At 42.5% G+C, this 20,497-nt stretch overlaps 1 long non-coding RNA gene across 2 annotated transcripts; it reads right to left on the bottom strand.

Moving 5' to 3' along the window:
- Nucleotides 1-1,200: 1,200 nt before the first annotated feature.
- LOC115106192 (uncharacterized) lies at nt 1,201-19,116 on the bottom strand. Of its 2 annotated transcripts, none has more exons than XR_010460676.1 (3): nt 18,044-19,116; nt 2,624-2,766; nt 1,201-2,266 (listed from the first exon to the last, which is right to left on the bottom strand). It is a non-coding gene; the product is annotated as an uncharacterized LOC115106192 (long non-coding RNA). The 2 variants fall into 2 exon arrangements; XR_003859996.2 differs by having other exon boundaries at nt 18,139-19,115.
- Between the last annotated feature and the right edge of the window lie 1,381 nt (nt 19,117-20,497).

Here is a 20,497-nt window from a genome sequence, read left to right as displayed (position 1 = left end):
TGAGTGGCTCAGCCAAAGCCCACACTTGAATTCCATTAAAAAATCTGTGGAAAGTCTTGGAACTTGCTGTTCACCGCCCAAAAAATAGTTCAGATGTGAAAAGCTGACAATCATACCCAAGATGACTCAAAGCTGTAATCACCACCAAAGCTGCTTCTACAAAGTCTGGACTCTGGGGGTGTGAATACTTATATAAATGACATATTTCTGTATTTCATTTTCAACACATTTGCATACATTTCTAAAACATGGCAATATGGAGTATTGTGTGCATGGGTGGGGAACAAAATCAATTTAATCCATTTGAATTCATGCTGTAACACAAAAAGATGTGGAATAAGTCATGGGGTATAACACTTCAAATAAGGGCTGTGTTTTGTGTAGGCTTACCCCCCCCAATTAAAAATGTCACGCCAGGGTAAGCCTACACGGCCCTAATTTCAAGTGTATCTAAAATCCCCTGTGGTGAAAATAAATGGCGGAAAAACGATTGGAACACTTCCGTTTGACCGCTAGGTTTTATGGGTATTTATGACAGCTCCACTGTGGGGCTTTATAGAAAAAGGTACACAACCCCCCGAGCCAATTTTACATTGAGTTCAGATTTTCAAAGTTGCCCATCCCTGTTTTAGAGGGTTTCTCGGGCGTGAGGACCTCGAGTTCTCATACTGTAGGTCACATAAGTTTTCCTCATTAAGGAATAGTCATTTATTTTGGGGCTAGGGATATCCAGGTGAGTCTGTACAATCAATCACTGATGTAGATGAGTGCAGTGCAGAGCCAGAATAAAGACTAGCAGGTATTGTGTAAAATTCCGTCAAATGTGTTGTATTGTATGTCTGATTTAAGTACCTTTCTTGTGATAATTTGAGATAATTTTTACTCTCTGGCTGAAAGTTTGGTGACTATTTTAAGTGTCCACTTTTGAAGCTTTAACTATGTGCATATAATTAGCTTTTGTTTCATCATGAAATATGAGTAGTTCATTTGATAGACTTTTTAGAAATTGACATACAATAATTATATTACAAAATTCAATGTATTTGAGTGATCAGCAATTTACAAGTACCTTATTTGCACTTATGCTTAACTTATGGACACACACCAATTTTTTGTTGTATCAAGACTCAAATTAACCAGGATAAAAGCATTGCAATCATAGAAATGAACACTTTATACAGAAATAAATTGAGAACAATCACCACATTCATAAATATATTCACATAGAAAATGGTGCAACAGTGTCGTACGGATACAGTAAGAGACCAAAAATAGCCGAGAAGCTATAAAAACTAGGCTAGAAGCTATTTAAGCTCAGAGGCCTTTGCAGGAGTTTAAATTCTTCATGCACAACACGCGTCATGATGTTTTTGTCTCAACCATTAGCTAAGGCAGCATTTCCCAAACTCCGTCCTGGGGACCCCAAGGGCTGCACGTTTTGGTTTTTGCCCAAGCACTATACAGCTGATTCAAATCATCTGAACTTGATGAGTTAATTATTTAGCTGTGTAGGGCTAGAGCAAAAACCTAAATGTACACCCCTTGGGGTCACGACGACCGAGTTGGAAAATGCTGAGCTCAGGTATTCCCCAATTCGTGACTACAAATCTAACTCAAGACCAGCTTTTCTTCTCCTGTATAAGCTCATCCTCCAATCCTTGTTTTCCCAAAGCTTTTAAGTCCCTTTTCTAGAGTTTAGGGTCTTTTCAAAACACCTTATATTCTCCCTTTCTTTGTTTAAACCTTTCACCTGTGTAATACAAGATATCACAAATGTAACATTTGTCGTGACTACCCCCTGTCGTTTTATAAAACTTTTTTAAAACGTATTACTAATGAACTTCCCCCTTAGAAAATTATTCTGGTTTCTTCAGTATCATGCAGGAAGACTGCACCCCAACCCAGAACTCTGGCAGAATCTTATCCTTAATAGGGCCCTCAAGTCTATTAAGCAGCTTCACCTTCTTCTCCTCTCCCTCTTTCCCTTCTTCCACGAGGTAGAAGCTCATGACGCCGGCAAGCAGGTCGACATACACACCAAAGGTGGAGCACTGTGGGATGTCCCAGGTGTCCTTGATCCTCGCTTTGAAGCACATCTGGTAGCAGGAGCCGGACCAACACAAGCGCAATAATTCCTCATTCTTCCCCAAGCCACTGGGCGTCCCAGCATTGACCCTCCTCGCCTCCCTGCTCCTTCATATGTGGTGCCGATGACCACCCATCATGTGTACTCCACCTCCCAGTAGCCCCTAAAGCCCCAAATCCCCTGTAAGAGGAAGATAGATACGATGATAGAGAAGACAACAGTGCTGTTCGTGATAAGGGTAATATAAAAATAACACTATGCAAACGTGTATTCATGTGCTATAATATGTGCATTATACTGCAGCGCGAGCATTGTGAGGAAACCCATGCGCTTTAGGAGCGGCAGGGTAGCCTAGTGGTTAGAGTGTTGGACTAGTAACCGGAAGGTTGCAAGTTCAAACCCCCGAGCTGACAAGGTACAAATCTGTTGTTCTGCCCCTGAAGAGGCAGTTAACCCACTGTTCCTAGGCCGTCATTGAAAATAAGAATTTGTTCTTAACTGACTTGCCTAGTAAAATAAATAGGAAGAAAGAGTTACCTGAAGGGAGTATGCATATATTTTTGGACTGTCCAGGACGGTTCACATGATATCATCTCCCCTACGAGACACCTTGGCCCTGTCCTCAGAAATCCACAGCATCCTATTGGCTGTCTCGTCATTCAGAGACAGGTTGATCCAGTCTAGATGAAAGAAAAATGAGGCAAATGCATTCATATTATTCCATATTTGAAAACATTTGCTGAAAACGGTGCACATCCTTATGTTTTAGAAGCGCGGCATGTTGGCTCTGGAATATTGGGTGTCATAGACAGGTACTTTCTCTGTGACTAGAGGGAAGAGAAAATGTCAAACGGGAATAAGAGGAATTTGACATCAATGTGCAACACATTTACTCATTATACTAATCAAAATGAATATCTGTTCTACACTCTAATAAACGCTGGGTTGGGGGGGGTCACTTAGTTGGGTTGTTTTCTTAAAAACGGCTGGGTTATTGATGCTGGGTGCTGAGTTATTGACATATGACCCAGCGGGTCAGATGATAAAACTGGAGGTGTAGCTTAGTAGGGGCGTGGCTTTCAGATCGTTCTTTTTGACCACCCGTGAGTGTAAATGTAATTCTGGTTCATCTGTTCTGTTGTTAGCACATGTTACGGTTGAACACTGACACTATTGAAACTTTAATGAGGCTTACACAAGTGTATGAGTTTCTCAAGAGCCTATGCATAGCTCAATGTTGGGATACGTAAATAATAATGTTATAGATGTATATATTCTAATGTGCAAAAATATTAAAGGAAAATTTAACTTTGCCGCGTACAAACTTAACATGATGAACAGGAATGACATTGTGGGTGGCCAAAAATAATTCTCAAAGCCACACAACTGGTTAATGCTGACTCACAAATCCCTCTTAGGCCTCACTCCCCCTATCTGAGATATCTACTGCAGCCCTCATCCACCACATACAACACCCGTTCTGCCAGTCACATTCTGTTAAAGGTCCCCAAGGCACACACATCTCTGGGTCGCTCGTCTTTTCAATTCGCTGCAGCTATCAACTGGAACGAGCTGCAACAAACACTCAAACTGGACAGTTTTCTCTTTATCTCTTCATTCGAAGACTCAATCATGGACACTCTTACTGATAGTTGTGGCTGCTTTGCGTGATGTATTGTTGTCTCTACCTCCTTGCCCTTTGTGCTGTTGTCTGTGCCCAATAGTGTTTGTACCATGTTTTGTTGCTACCATTAGGTCTCTCTTTATGTAGTGTTGTCTCTCTTGTTGTAATGTGTGTTTTGTCCTATATTTACATGTTATTTTTATTTTTTAATTAAAAATAATAATCCCAGCCCCCGTCCCCACAGGAGGTCTTTTTCCTTGTGGTAGGCCGTCATTGTAAATAATAAGTTGTTCTTAACTGACTTGCCTAGTTAAATAAAGGTTTCATAAAATAAAATTTAAAAAACCCTAATGAGCCACACCTGAAATTAACCAATGGATTTCATTAAAAAAATATCCAGATGCTGGCTCAACCAAACTGATGGTTATAAAAACAATTAATGCTTACATTTACCCATGTTTGAGTAATCATAACAACCCAACTGGGCCAAGATAACCCAGCATGTGTTATGTCCTATATTTAGGTTGTTTTTAACACAGCATTTTTTAGAGCATGGCTTAAATTCTGTATTGTGTCCTTTACTTGCTTGTTTCTTTGCAGTCTTGCCAGATTTAGTTGTTTTCCTAACTGTAAAAATGAGGGTAAAGGAATAAAATATGGACACTTGGTAACTTCATGGCTAGGAAACTTTTATAAGAACATTCCATATGTTAGGCTCTGACCAAGGACACAAATAGAGACTGATTTGAAGAGGGCACGACAAAACCTTTTCCCCCTCAGGAGACTGAAAAGATTTGGCATGGGTCCTCAGATCCTACAGCTGCACCATCGACAGCATCCTGACTGGTTGCATCACTGCCTGGTATGGTAACTGCTCGGCCTCCAACCGCAAGGCACTACAGAGAGTAGTGCGTACGGCCCAGTACATCACTGGGGCAAAGCTACCTGGCATCCAGGACCTCTATACCAGGCGGTGTCAGAGGAAGGCCCTAAAAATTGTCAAAGACTGCAGCCACACTGGTCATAGACTGTTCTCTCTGCTACAACACTGCAAGCGGTACCGGAGCGCCAAGTCTAGGTCCAAGATGCTTCTAAACAGCTTCTTCTACCCCCAAGCCCTGGCATATCAAGAAGCTGATTAAACAGCTTGCTCATTACAGAACAAGGTGCACCTTGCAATCGGCATGCTGATTGCCGGAATGTCCACCAGAGCGGTTGCCAAGGAATTTAATGTTAATTTCTCTACCATAAGCCGCCTCCAATGTTGATTTAGAGAATTTGGCAGTATGTCCAACCATCCTCACAACCGCAGACCACATGTAACCACGCCAGCCCATCACCTCCACATCCAGCTCCTTAACCTGCAGGATCGTCTGAGACCAGCTATCCAGACAGCTCAGACAGCTGATGAAACTGTGCGTTTGCACAACCGAAGAATTTTGGCACAAGCTGTCAGAAACCGTCTCTGCATGCTCCTCGTTATCACAAGGGTCTTGACCTGACGGCAGTTCTAGGAATGCTCATCTTTGAGGCCACTGGCACGCTGGAGAAGTGTGCTCTTCACGGATGAATCTCAGTTTCAACTGTGCCGGGCAGATGGCAGACAGTTTGTATGGCGTCATGTGGGTGAGTGGTTTGCTGATGGCACGTTGTGAACAGAGTGTCCCATGGTGGCGGTGGGGTTATGGTATGGGCAGGCATAAGCTACGGACAATGAACACAATTGCATTTTATCAACGGCAATTTGAATGCACAGAGACAAGATACTGAGGCTCATTGTCATGCCATTCATCCACTGCCATCACCTCATATTTCAGCATGATAATGCATGGCCCTATGTTGCAAGAATCTGTACACAATTCCTGGAAGCTGAAAATGTCCCAGTTGGGGATGGTAGGGGACGCCATGTGCGACTGACGTGTTTTCCATTTGCTCCCGTGGTATTCTTAAAGTTTATGTGAATTCTGCAGCAGAACCGTATTTATTTTCAAATATTAATTTGGTGATCCCTTGCCGTAAAAAACAAGACTACTTTGCTTCCGAATGTCAGCATGTCGACCAAACATAAGGCCAAAAGCATGACTTTGAGAAAACCCGGCCTCTCCTGAGTCTGAGGGCCCGGGGAGGCACACTTTAACCGGGGGCGTGTCTTGGCCTGGCGATGCTGAAATGAACATTCTCGAGGCCATCAAACTACTACGCTCTGAGATAGTTGAAATGAAAACACAGGTGGTTGCTATGATTGAGGCCAGAATACAGGAGGTTTCTGATACTTTAAAAGCAGATTTAACCATCCTGCGGAACGAGACTGTGCCAGCAATCACATTACTCAAAACAACAACTGCGTCACATACTACAACGATTGCGGCACTGGAGGCCTCCGCTACTAATGTCTCCGATTTAACTACATCCCTGGAGGCTGAAGTTAAACGCCTAGCTGCGGATTTGAAAAAGGTGAAGGAGAGCTGCGTGAGTCTAGAGGGATTCTCTCGCCGCAATAATCTGAGACTTGTATCGGTCCCAGAGTCCTCCGAAATGCATCGCGCCACGGATTTCGTTTCGGGGCTGCTGAAGGATGTTCTTGCCTTAGATGAAAAGCCCCTGACCGGTCGCTGCGCCCAAAGCCCCGGGATGGGGAGAGGCCCCGTGACATAATTCTTCGAGTGCACTTTTTTCATGAGAAGATGGAGATCCTCCGACGAGCCCGCAATACCACTCTGAGCTTTCAAGGACAGAGCTTTTCCATCTACCAGGACTACTCCTCCACTGTTTCCAGGCAGCGCACAGCTTTCGGACAGGCCTAACGAGTACTTCGGGACCATCCAAGTGTGAAGTATGGACTGCGATTCCTGGCCCGTTTATGGATATCTCACGAGGGTAAAGACCACACATTTGAATCTCCGGATGAGGCTCTGGCTCACATTCAACGTCACATCAAGAAGTCTTGAATATGCTCACAGTTCAGCAACTGTTGCTTGCGTACTGTGGATAGTAAGTAACCCACTTGTGGTACAATTATGCTTAGACATAATAGGCTAGTCTTGTATAGTTGGTGAAACTATTCAGGCTTATTTGAGGTGATCTAATGTTTTGATCTTCTAGTGTGCGTGCCTTATCTCGCTCACCTATTTCGTTTGTTTACACATTGTCTCGGTGACTCAAAATATTTTTGGTTATTTGTTTACTGCATCCGTTTGCATTGACCCAGTTAACAGTAAATGTCTCCCGAGGCTTACACGGTTTTTGGGGCCTCACTTTAATTTTAAAAGTTTTGAGCGTCATTTATGCCCAGCAAACGTTCAACGTTGCGCACACATAGTTTTTTGGTATTGGTTGTAAGCTGTCTCAGCTTCAACTAGACTACTATTATAATTACTATTATTTTTGATTGTCTTACTACGATTTCCTTACTTCAAATTCGATTTTTGGCTGAGAGCCTTTATGCATTTAATGTATTTTCCCTCTCAATGCCTGTTATAAGACTGGGAATACAATTATATACATCTACAAGTGGTGCTTTTGTCATTCCGTTTGCACAAGGGATTCGCCTTTTTTTATTTGAAAAAATACATACAAATCTTTCTTTTTGCTGCTTGATCCACTAACAAAACGCGACTTTAAAGAGCGGGACTGTGGGTTTAGGTTTAAGACCGCACTCTCACAGACATACTGTGCGAAGAGAACATGTTCTATTTAGGCTTGTACCTCGTTTGGGGAGGTATTGTCTGGGATGGGGGGGGGGGGGCAGGTTGAATTGTTCAGTTCTAATGTTGTCATTCTGTCTTTTTAGTTTTTTTATCAGTTTTTTTTCTGTACTTTTTCCAAACATTTACCACTGTACATTATTACTCTGAGACAAGTTATTCTGGGGGTTTTGGGCGCTCATTGCTTTTCCATTCTATGCTCTAATGACAGGGTTGAATAACGGTAATGCCCAGAGGGGCCAAAATAATACGATCAAGTACATTTCTTGGAATACCAAAGGGGTTAACAACCCGGTGAAGCGTAAGAGGGTGTTGACACACTTAAAGGGTTTGAATGCAAATATTGCATTTCTACAAGAGACTCACTTGAGGACTGGTGAGCATTTTAGGATGCGTAAGGACTGGGTTGGTCAAGTGTTCCACTCGAACTTTCATAGTAAATCAAGAGGTGCTGCTATTCTGGTTGATAAAGCTACTCCCTTTGTAGCTTCTGAGGTTATTGATGATCCTAAGGGACGATACGTCATAGTAACCGGTGAACTGTTTTCTACCCCTCTTGTTTTGGCTAGTGTTTATGCTCCCAATTGGGATGACACAAGTTTCATTTCTTCCTTTCTGTCTACTATTCCCAATTTAGATTCTCATTTGTTGATTTTAGGGGGGATTTCAACTGTAAAATGTCCCCAGTTCTTGACAAGTCCTCACAAACAAATACAGGCCCATCTAAATGTGCCCTACTTATTCAATCCTTTCTTCAGAAATATGCTATGTTTGAGGCCTGGCGTTTCCTACATCCTACAGATAGACAATATTCCTTTTATTCTCATGTTCATCAAACATACTCCCGGATTGATTACTTCTTTTTGGACAAAAAAACTTCTGCCTAACCTTCGGCAGTGTACTTACGAGAGTATTGTTATCTCTGACCATTCACCATTAGTGCTTGAACTAGAGTTTCCCCAGCGACCTCCTATGTGTTATCAATGGCGTCTCAACCCCATTTTACTCTCAGATAAGGAGTTTGTCAATTTCATCTCTTCTGAAATCACCTTATTCCTAGAAACTAATTCAACACCAGGTATGTCCTGCTCTACCATATGGGAGTCTCTCAAAGCATACCTACGTGGCCAAATTATTTCTTATACAGCCAACCAAAACAGAGTTCGCTCCCAGCGACTTCGGGACTGTAGAGGACTGCTAATTCCTATGTAGGTGACATTACATTACTGCTAATTCCTATGTAGGTGACATTACACTACTATAGCTGAGACACATAGTAAAACAGGTTGGGCCCCATACAGGATATCTCTCACACACACACTCACTGTAATCATCCAGAACACTGTCACAACAGGATACTCCTAGCCACAGGTGCTAGCCGGCAGTTCGGCCACAACTCCCCTGAAGATAGGGACGCACACACTTTACACACTGACCCCAGAAGACAGGGACGACGCACATACAGTACACACATAGCTGCCGAGGACACCCAGATAAGACACCCACAGATTGGCAGAAAGCCTAGACTTAGTGACTGAAGATAGCGCACACACCAGATCTCCTTTTCAGCTGAACATGGTGTGACGACCAAGAACAGGCATGGCAGGATTCTACGATGACGGACAGACAACAGAGCCAATGCCGGATGACTACACCCCAGCCTGATCCAATCCGAAGATCCGATCTCCTAGATATCAACCTACTTTCTGTTCTGTATATGAAGCTTGTACCCATTGTTAACTAGGGCCTTTTTGCTAGTCTCTGATGAGCTAACAGAGGGGCCCGTATATACGCTGTACCAGATATCTCCACTCTGAAATAAACCTGTCGCTTGTCGTACAATCTACCACCTTGTCTGCATCGATCCTTGACCGACTCACCCTTTATCATATCCCATTATTAACAGAAATGGTAGCCAGAGGATGGTTTAATAACGATCCATCAAAGTGAGTTGATTTGGGAGGGAGAGCGGGTGAAAGGACGATTCACCGAGGACAGAGGTGAAGGAATTCGGGGGAGGACAACAATTCTGCTCAACTCGGTAAACTGATCACAAGGCGCACCACAAACAAGGTAAGCAAAACCTGTTAAATCAAACTTTGCATATTTTCGTATAGTCTTGTCTAAATTTTGATCAGTATTACCGAGTGAGTATGAATTCTTGTGTAAATTTATAATTTGCTGACAAGTTGAAAGTACAGTAAAGTGAATATATGTGGTGACAAACCGGTGACGACCGGGTGATCTAAATCATTGATGAGATATCAGTAGGGGGTCAGCACAGTCTGATAGCTTTCAATGATGAGAGATCACTTAAAGGCCTAGGATAGTTCCGATAGGGGTCAGGAATAGAGATCAGTAAGGGGATAGTTAACTACTATTCATTAAACCTGGCGCCGAGGGGGACAAATTGTAATTTTGTCCTGTGGCCCGGTCTAGGCCAGTCTGATAAGAGATTCGCTGATAAGGATCGGCTTTCAGGGGTCAGAGATATAACGTGTTGTTTTGTCTTGTTTTGTCTATTTGTAACTGTTTATATTAAAATGCAATGTGCTTGTAATTGTTTCCATTAAGATTGTTGGTGGTTAGATAGAGAGAGAGAGAGAGAATTCAATAAGGGTTATTTGATAAATCCGAAACTTCTATGTTGTATGTACCTATGACTTCTGTGTTAAATGTATAATCAGGAACAAAATGACTGATGTATAATTGAAATAAGATCTGAGCACAATATTCAATATCGAGACTAAATAGTCGAATTGATCTCTATACAAACCCATGCGTTTTTTCTCAAACTGAATATACGAGGGAGCAGCTCTGAGATAAGGCAGAGTACGTGGCTCCAGGAATTCATCACGGGTATTTACCAGTGACGGGCTAAGTATACTCAGATAGTCTGAATATATATTTCAATTGGTCAAAATATACATATATACTTACTAAAATATACAATACATGACAAATGGTGACCCCGAAGTGGTCTGGTAAAAGGACATCGCTGGACATTGGTGTGCCAGCCGATTGGCCAGTACTGTCGTCGGACGGTGTGTCTCACAAATCCTGACCGGTCAAATAAAAAGGGTAAGCAGACACCTGTTGTGAAAAACTAAAGTTCTGCACATTGGAGTTATCCAAATTTAGTTTTGTGAGACACCTGTTTGATGTAAGTTACTAAATTTAAACTACAATGATGTGTGAGATTGGAAAATAGTTGAGAAAGTAATATCTCCATTGGCAACTGCAATTTTATTATTGATCAACCATACTTAATGGTGCATTGTGTATGGGATGTACTAGTATGCCTGGCTGGTAGGTGGTAACAGAGAACACTTACTACATGTATGAATGATGGGTAACGGGTGGCCACCAAAGCTTGAATGGATAGTCTGGGACTACATGTATGAGTGGTGGGTAACGAGTGATCACCAACTAATTGGGGGCCGATTTAGCCGTAGGGAAAGGGTATCACTTGGGTTTCAGTAAAGGCATGGGTTGTTGGCAGTATTGTAGTGTACATGGAATGTCGTTGGAAATGGAAAAGGTGTTGAGAGCGCTGAAGTCCACTCTAGGATTAAATAAAGGCAGAGAGGGCAAGGAGTGGAGGAGACGGGGTGAGAAGCTGTACAGAGAATGGACAGAAGGTGGGGCTATTGCATCTCCTACTGGTCTGCTTGCTGGGGAGAATGAAGATTTGTATGTGTCTGGTGTAAATTGAAGTTTACGGGCGTAAAAGAAGATTTGTGGAGCTGGTACCGGTGAGAATGTTGAAAAAGTCGCAGGCTTGCTGATGAGAGTTATATCATAGAATATTGGGGGGTGTGCATGACTGTTGGAAAAGGTGTTCAACTCTATTAACATAAAATTCTGTGTGTAGAGTTATATTATGAGGTTTGAACTATACTAATATTGTAGAATTACATAATCAACATCTGAACATACTTACGATAAACATTAATTGAGCCACTGAGTAATAGATAAGATATACACTAGGTAAGGGGCGACGGGCGTGGTCGATGTAAGACGGGAGTGGTGTTCTAACCAAGTGCTGAGAAATAAGGTAGATTTATTTTGTTCTTTTAATTAGTTTACACAAGTTCTTCCCGGTTATTGATTTTGGTTTGATTGTTCAGATAAAACCACTGAAATTAAACAGGAGGTTAAGGTATACTAACATTAGAATCTATTGTCATTATGGGGAACAATGAAAGGCAGAGGGGATTGCAGGCTGAGGTTTTTATGTTAAAGGGACAGTGCACGTTTATCACAGTTGTTTGTGTGTCTAATGGCTGGGTATCTAAGAAGTATTTTTGGGGAGACAATTTGGAGAAACACGAATAAAACATGAAACACCGAGACAAATTATTTGAGTTTGAGGGGATTATCATAATTATTAGGTTTTGTTTTTGTAGTAAACGTTTGGGTTAAGGGGATTTTCACGTTCCCAGAGACATGGTATTTTACAGATAGGGGAAAAGGCAGACGGAGGGGCCCTCCGCCCGCACTGCAGAGACCTTGAAAGTTGGAGAGAGCAGAGGAGAGGTTTTGGAAAGGGGGGGGGGCAGGACAGGCAAAGATAACAGTTGCTGAGTGGAGACAGGGGAGAGAGTTGGACATGTGGAAAATGATGGGGGCGCTCCTTCATGATGATGTCAGACATAAGGATAATATACTAATATTACCTAAGTCATGATTTAGAGTAGGTAAGGTTGTTACCTGGGCAGAGCCAGGTATCAAAAGGGGGATGGGTAAATGTGGTCTAGGATAGGATGGGGCCGATTGGATAAGAAACTAATAATAAAAATAAAAAAATATGTAAGCTAACAATTGGGCATAGAAGTTAAAGATATAATCAGATAAAACATATGAGAAATTGTTTGTTAACCAAGCCTGTATGTCCAGGATTTTATGCATTACAGGTGAACTACAGGTGAAGTCACTCAATCCAGTCCCAGAGGCTTGGGGACCATAGATGACCCCTGGTGACAGCTAGCTGAAAGAGCTACCCAGATTCATATCTGTCGGACATTAAAACAGTGTTCGAGAGAAGAACTGGAATTAACAGAATTCCGGGGGCCAACTCTCGAATGAAGTAACCCTACCTGTCCTATCACCCCTGTTTTTGTTCATAGAAGTGAGGATGTGTCTGGCTCTGGCTAAGTGATGTGTATTTTGTTCCAAAATAAGCATAAGAGATCCCTAGATCTGGGTATTTGTAAGTCGCTCTGGATAAGAGCGTCTGCTAAATGACTTAAATGTAAATGTAAATATAGACAAGAAGTTAGAGTAGAGATTACATGATAACCGACTTCGGACAGTTCTAGGATTGGAGAAGAGGGTATCCTTATAGCATGGGGGATCCCACAAGGGTGGATAGGTTTTCCATGATATGGGGAAACCTGGAAGCAATGTTGAACTTTGTAAAGGTGATGAAATCCTACTAACCATCAAAACTATTAAGCTCTCTGATGCAGGCACTCACACCCTCGGACTACAAAGGACGAGGACAGACATGATGGGTGTGTTTTCTATTAAGGTACTGCCAAGACCAGAGGTAACCGGACACACTCCTCTACCACCACTGTGTTAAAAATACCATTCAGGTAATTAATGTTAGAGACTATTCGGCTATTGATCAATTAGGAACTGAGACTGGTTTTGATAGTAGGGACAATTTGTGGCTGTCTTATATGAGGTACACAGCTAAAACCCTGAGAGGAAAGGACTGCATTATTTGTAGTCATGCTAGACCTGTTCTGGCTACACACCCATTTGCTGTAGGAGAAGGAGAGGGGTGGTTGTGTATTCTGAGAAGTTTTTACCAGGTTAAGCCCAATTCCACCCTCTGTTCCTCTTTGAGCCTTGTGTTTCCTGCAGTACCTCCTCATCGGGCCTCTTGGGGTGTTGAGGCATATGGGGGCAATTAAGAGTGCATCACGGGTACAGGTAATGGCATTGATTATGGGGGATTGCCTGAAGCTGATTGCAGTAGTAACATAACCATTAATTCCACTTGGCCAGTTACAGGCTGATGTGAGGTGGATGAGTGGAGCCAAGAGTGCTGAGACCCATTCTTAGAGGAGAATGGCAAGGTACGTGTGCTCTGACCAGTTTGATAATTCCACTGACCATTGTTGATGTTACTGCTGAACAGCTGTTGGGTTCTGTATCCAAGGGACCTGAAAACATTCCATCCCATGGGAGACATAGACATAGCGCTCAGAGAATGTAGTTGACATAAACACTAACCTGTTGGGTGTGCCAGTGGGGGTTCCTCATGAGTTTCAGGCCTTGGGTAGGAATGATGGACTCTGGCACTTACTACCTACTATGGGTCCAGCCATGGTGGATGCTAGACAGACTGCATGGATTAATTATATCTACTATAATCAACAGCGTTTTGTGAATTACTCCCGTGATGCACTCACTGGTATGTCTGAACAGCTTGAGGCCACATTTGTGGTTTCCAGACAGAATAGACTTGCCTTGGATATGCTTCTTGCCAGTCAGGGGGACGTTTGCAAGATGTTCGGTAAACAATGTTGCACGTATATTCCTAATAATACCAGTCCAGATGATATCTAGGGCGGGCTTGATGCACTATCTGATAAGATGAGGTCCACAGGGGGGGTGGAGGAGTCTGTTCTCTTGGCCTGGTTTGGTAAGTACACTGATATGATGGTTACTGGATTTCTGACCCTAATTCTTGTATTATTTGTTATTGATGTGATGTGCTGCTTGCATCATACCGTGTTCTAAGAAATATGTTACAGATATGGTGAAGGCTTCAGGCATGTTGCCTTTGCTTGATGCTCCAGTTGGAGATGCCGATACGGAAGCATGCTTTCAGGAGAGGATGGGACTGACTGAGGATGACCCATGGTATGCTGTGGGTGAGGTAGTAGAATAATTTTACACCACCACAGTTCCTTGTTATAAATTTTTATGATAGGTTTTCTTTCCAGTATGTTTGTTCTCCCTGTTGTAAAGGTTTAGAGTCCCTGGGTGGCAAGGAGCCCACCTGGTACAGGATAGGAGTAGCTGGGAGGACCAGATGGTTTCTAATAATTCTTTCCTCTGTTTTCCATGACCAAAGTTTTATCCTACATCTTACATGTCAATAACAATAAAGTTTTATCCTGTTTTTGATAAGTGACACCCTTGTGGGTGACAAAAGGGGGAAACGCATATAACAATAGACATATATCACTTGTTATTAATAATAAACTTTTTATTATTTTCATGAAATGCTATGACTGCTGAAATAAAGGATAATGAGTGTCAAAAGGGGGACTTAAATTTCACACCCTTGGGATTATTTTACATTATAGCCATTACCATATATATGATTGAATATTATCTGCTGTTGCCTTGGGTGGATGTGTGTATGTGTTATGTTCTCTAGCTGATTTGAAACATTGTTAAAAGTATCAGGGCCATGGAACTTTCTCATGCTGGGAAAATACAGAAGGGAGGGCACATTCAGAGCGTGGGGTTGCGAGAACAAGCGGTCTTTTGTTAGATAACAGGAGCCAGGTGCGAGATAACGGTATGGAGCATGAGACCCATCTTTTAGTTTTTGCAGCCATTTTAGTGTTGTGCGGCTGCGGTTGCATTCCATGTATCCGGTCCCTTACTGCTAGAGTTATCTCCAGAGCTATTGACCCTTCTTCCCCTTCCCAGATGTATCCTCTGCTTGCTAATGACCTGCCAGAGTTTGAGGATGAGGTGGAGAATACCCTTTAGAGAGTGTCACATCTCTTTGGAGATGTGAAGAGAGGGTATCACAACTTTTTCCGCCTGGAAAAGGTTGGCTTATGTGGACAAACATTTTACTTATAGCTTAGAGCTGTTGTTCTCCGCAATTGTTAAATGAGGGTTGTAAGTTCCTAGGTGGCTGGTAGCCAACTTAGTACATAGTGGGATTGAGTGGAGAACTTGGTGGTAATACATATACATCCATTTCTTTTTAATGTTGTGCCTTTTTCATAGCCCCTTTGGGAAAAGTTTTCTTTTGTATCAGAATCTAGTTAGGTTGTGTCACGTCTCTGGGTAGATGTGAAGAGAGGGATTTGTAGAGGACTGCTAATTCCTATGTAGGTGACATTACATTACTGCTAATTCCTATGTAGGTGACATTACACTACTATAGCTGAGACACATAGTAAAACAGGTTGGGCCCCATACAGGATATCTCTCACACACACACTCACTGTAATCATCCAGAACACTGTCACAACAGGATACTCCTAGCCACAGGTGCTAGCCGGCAGTTCGGCCACAACTCCCCTGAAGATAGGGACGCACACACTTTACACACTGACCCCAGAAGACAGGGACGACGCACATACAGTACACACATAGCTGCCGAGGACACCCAGATAAGGCACCCACAGATTGGCAGAAAGCCTAGACTTAGTGACTGAAGATAGCGCACACACCAGATCTCCTTTTCAGCTGAACATGGTGTGACGACCAAGAACAGGCATGGCAGGATTCTACGATGACGGACAGACAACAGAGCCAATGCCGGATGACTACACCCCAGCCTGATCCAATCCGAAGATCTGATCTCCTAGATATCAACCTACTTTCTGTTCTGTATATGAAGCTTGTACCCATTGTTAACTAGGGCCTTTTTGCTAGTCTCTGATGAGCTAACAGAGGGGCCCGTATATACGCTGTACCATATATCTCCACTCTGAAATAAACCTGTCGCTTGTCGTACAATCTACCACCTTGTCTGCATCGATCCTTGACCGACTCACCCTTTATCATATCCCATTATTAACAGGACCTGAGCGAGTCCATAGCCACACTGGATGAGAAGTATGCTACGGATCCTTCCTCTGATCTGCATAAAGAGCGCCAACTACTCCAATCTGAATTTGATGAGCTTTCTACCAGGCAAGCTGAACAGTTACTCTTGCGAGCTCGATACAAAGTCTATGAACAAGGCGACAAGGCCAGTAAACTCCTTGCGCATCAGACCCGTAAATCTGAGGCCTCACGTTTAATCCCACAAATAAGGACCCCGTCTGGTGCCACCACAGTTATACATAAAGAGATCAATTATCAATTTAAACAATTTTACTCTGCGCTATACACCTCTGAATCCCCTCAAGACCCCTTGCTGATTGACTCCTTCTTTAATGGCTTGAATATGCCTTCAATTGATACAGACTCCCATGACTATCTAGAAGAAGAATTTACGCTTGAGGAGAACCGGGTCCGGACGGTTTTCCAACCGAATTTTACAGGACGTTTTCTGGTCTGCTTTGCCCATTCTTGTCTCGACTATTTGCAGAGTGCCTCAATACTTCAAAGCTACCGCCTAGTCTTTATCAGGCTTCAATTTCATTACTACTAAAGAAAAACAAAGACCCCCTGGAATGTGGATCCTATCGCCCAATCTCGCTTTTAAACTGTGATTACAAAATCCTAGCTAAGCTTTTAGCCATCCGGAAGGCTTGCTGCACCAAGTAATACACTCTGACCAGACTGGCTTTGTGAGAAATAGGCATTTATTTTTCAATATTAGGCACCTTATGAATATACTGTACTCCCCAGCGTCGGAGGACCCGGAGGTGGTGGTCTCACTTGATGCCGAAAAAGCATTTGACCGCGTTGAGTGGGATTACCTAACAGCTGCCCTTTATAGATTTGGCTTTGGCCCCAAATTCATTGCGTGGATAAAGATTCTTTATTTTTCCCCCATGGCTTCGGTACGGACTAATAACTTGTCCTCTGACTATTTTCCCATGCACCGCGGATCCAGACAGGTTTGCCCACTCTCCCCCTTGTTGTTTGCTTTGGCAATCGAGCCTCTCGCCATTGCACTACGCTCTAATGATGCCATTCAAGGCATAATCAGGGCGGGCTGGGAGCAGAAAGTCTCGCTATATGCTGACGACCTCCTTTTGTTTATCTCCAACCCCGATACCTCATTGCCACGTGCCCTATCTGTTCTTAAAAAGTTTGGATCAATCTCAGGGTACAAGCTGAATCTAGGCAAGAGTGAGCTTTTTCCGGTAAACAAGGCTGCTTTAAAGTGCTCTTTTACAAGTTCTCAGTTTAGGATTGTCCGGGATCAATTCACTTACTTGGGAGTAAAAGTGACAAGGAAATATTCCAATTTGTTTCAGGAAAACTTTGTTGCTCTAGCAGACAGATTGAAACAATCTTTTACTTTTTGGAATTCGCTACCCCTTTCTCTTATCGGAAGGATTAATGTCATTAAAATGAATGTGTTGCCCAAATGTTTATATTTATTTCAATGTTTACCCATTTTTATTCCAAAATCTTTTTTTATTTCACTGGATCAAACATTCATGCATTTTATTTGGGATGGCAAGGTACCACGGATTGGTAGAAAACATTTACAGAAGCCTAGGTCATTGGGGGGTTTAGCTCTACCAAATTTTCAGAGGGCTGCAAATTTCAGAGCAATTCCGACATGCCGCCATCTTCTAACTCTGTGACTTCCTCTCTTTCAAGGAACATCATAATGCGAGTCATTAATGCTATGCGGGATTTGTCTTTAACATCTCTTCTCTGTTCGCCTGATATTTCAAGGAAATCACATATCTCTAGTAATTTGTCTTTAGTCAGGGTGTGTAATTCTCCTACTACCTCTTCCTGTAGTTCTTCCAAGGCGCTTGTCATGTTGACAGAACAGGAGGAACTTTTACTGTGCAGGAGTTGACTCTGAATTAGATGGTCCTTACTGTCTCTGATGGTCGATCAATGGCCTCAGTTGACACGTACTTTAACCACTAACTTCCAACTTCCCTCGAACAGCAACACTTTCCTCACTGCAGCCTGCCTGAGTTGTTATGTGGAGATTTAGCTGGCTCGGAATTCAGCGACCAGGGTGTGGAAACTGGACATCTGAGCAGCAATCTCAGCGGAGCCTCCAAAAATGTTACGCCCCTGAAAACAGGGGAGAAATAATCACGACAGTGATACGGTGTTGTATTCTCAATTCAACGTATAGTTCAATCATTTCACAAAAGTAACACATTACATAACAGAAAACCCATTATACAAATAACACAGCAAAATATCTTATTACCAACACGCATGTTCATTCACAATCAACATAAAATGGCAGCTACTCTCAGTACGATGCTATCCTTCACTTCAACCGAGCAGGGCTAATATTACTCTCTTCAAACTTAACTCTAACTTCCTCAAGACGTTACTAAAACACACCTTAAACACTCTTGACATGTTCGCTAGTTATAACATTTAAATTACTATTTTTATCATCAATAAAGTACCTGAAAACAGGGGAGAAATAATCACGACAGTGATACGGTGTTGTATTCTCAATTCAACGTATAGTTCAATGAGAAAAGACCGCGATATTCCCCAGGAATATGGGTGGAGACCAGAGCAATCGATCTCCGGCTCATAGATTAAGAACATTTCGTAGATCACAGATTAACACTTTTATGCACTACAAAATAAAGTAATCAATATAACGTTTACACATTACTCTCACAATTCGTACCCTTTGACAGATTTTAACTTTAACACAATTATATGAATGTTATCAATCTCTATCAACTAATACTGAATGCATCTTTTTAACCTTAGATGTTTTAAGATCCTCACATACTATGAACTTACTAATACTTTTCAATGTATAACAGGCTATGAATATGTCCTTTAACCTGTCACACAGACTGATCCTACTGGCCCTAGACCACTCTGGGTCCAGATGGAGTCTGAATCGTGTAAACCTGCAGCACTTTCCTCTGTGCTGTGCTCGTCTCTCCCAGTGTCCCTAGGCAAAAGGTGTGTCAACCCAATTGTAAAGCAGTCTCTTAAAATTTGGAATCAGTTCCGTTTAGCCTTTAACCTCCGAGGCTTTTCTTTATCAGGCCCAATCAATCAGAACATTTTATTTCCTCCATCTTTGAATGATGGGGCTTTTGGCACTCACTAGGCCTCTCCTCGCTAGCCCAATTATTATTTGATGATACATTTGCCTCTTTTTCTCAGCTGCAGGAAAAGTTCAATCTCCCCCAATCCCACTTTTTCCGCTATCTCCGGACTAGAAACTTTGTCAGGGCTAACACACCTGTATTTCCCAATAGGCCTGCGAATACAGCTATAGAGAGCATCTTGGAGCTGAACAAGCTTCCTAGGGGCGCAATTTCAGATGTATATGCAATCATTCATGACTTACAGAACCCTTCTTTGGTGCCTTTAAAGACTCGATGGGAAAAGGATTTGGGGGAGGAACTTGGGAAAGACGCCTGGGAATCTGTGCTGCACAGGGTGCACTCGTCCCCTTTTAGCACTAGACACAGCCTCATTCAATTCAAGGTGGTTCACCGTATCCACTGGTCGGGGGCCAAACTTGGAAGAATATTCTCTGATTTTGGTCCTACCTGTGTCAGATGTAAAGTGGAACCAGCCACACTGTTGCATATGTTTTGGGGCTGTCATAAACTGTCAGGTTTCTGGGAATTAATATTTAAATGTTTCTCTGATATATATGACACTGTTATAGATCCGTCTCCCCTTACAGCCCTTTTTGGATTACTGCCCATGGGTACCCCCCTATCAAGAATCCAGTCGGACACTGTTGCTTATACAACTCTTTTAGCTAGACGGCTAATACTACAGAACTGGAAGATGGCAGCTCCCCCATCTTATAAATATTGGGTGAGGGATGTGTTGTGCTCTCTGAAACTAGAAAAATTCAATTCACGTGGGAACCCCAAACTGTTTAATGAGGCTTGGGCTCCATTCCGGTCTTACAGTCCATCCTCTGATGGCATTCCAATTAATACTAAAATAAGTCTGTGACTTAAGGGTTGGAGGAGCTTCTCTCTGTGTTTTTGCTGGGGGGTGGCATTAAGGTCCATGTGCTTATTGATTGTGATCCGCAGATGCCTTGTTCATCTTGCCCGGGCAGAGACTGAAGTGTGAGCTTGTTTTTCCCAGTTATTTTTACATTTTGTTCACGCCTACATGAGTAATCATTCTATTTTTTATATTTTTTATTTTAAAGCATTGTAAACTTTATTTTTGGTCCAGTGGAGGGTCGGTCTGTGGCCATGACTCTCTGTG

Source organism: Oncorhynchus nerka, linkage group LG23 (genome assembly GCF_034236695.1).
Source record: "Oncorhynchus nerka isolate Pitt River linkage group LG23, Oner_Uvic_2.0, whole genome shotgun sequence".
Taxonomy (NCBI): Eukaryota; Metazoa; Chordata; class Actinopteri; order Salmoniformes; family Salmonidae; genus Oncorhynchus; species Oncorhynchus nerka.
Note: the sequence above shows the minus strand (reverse complement) of the source record. Positions and strands in the feature narration are given on the sequence as shown.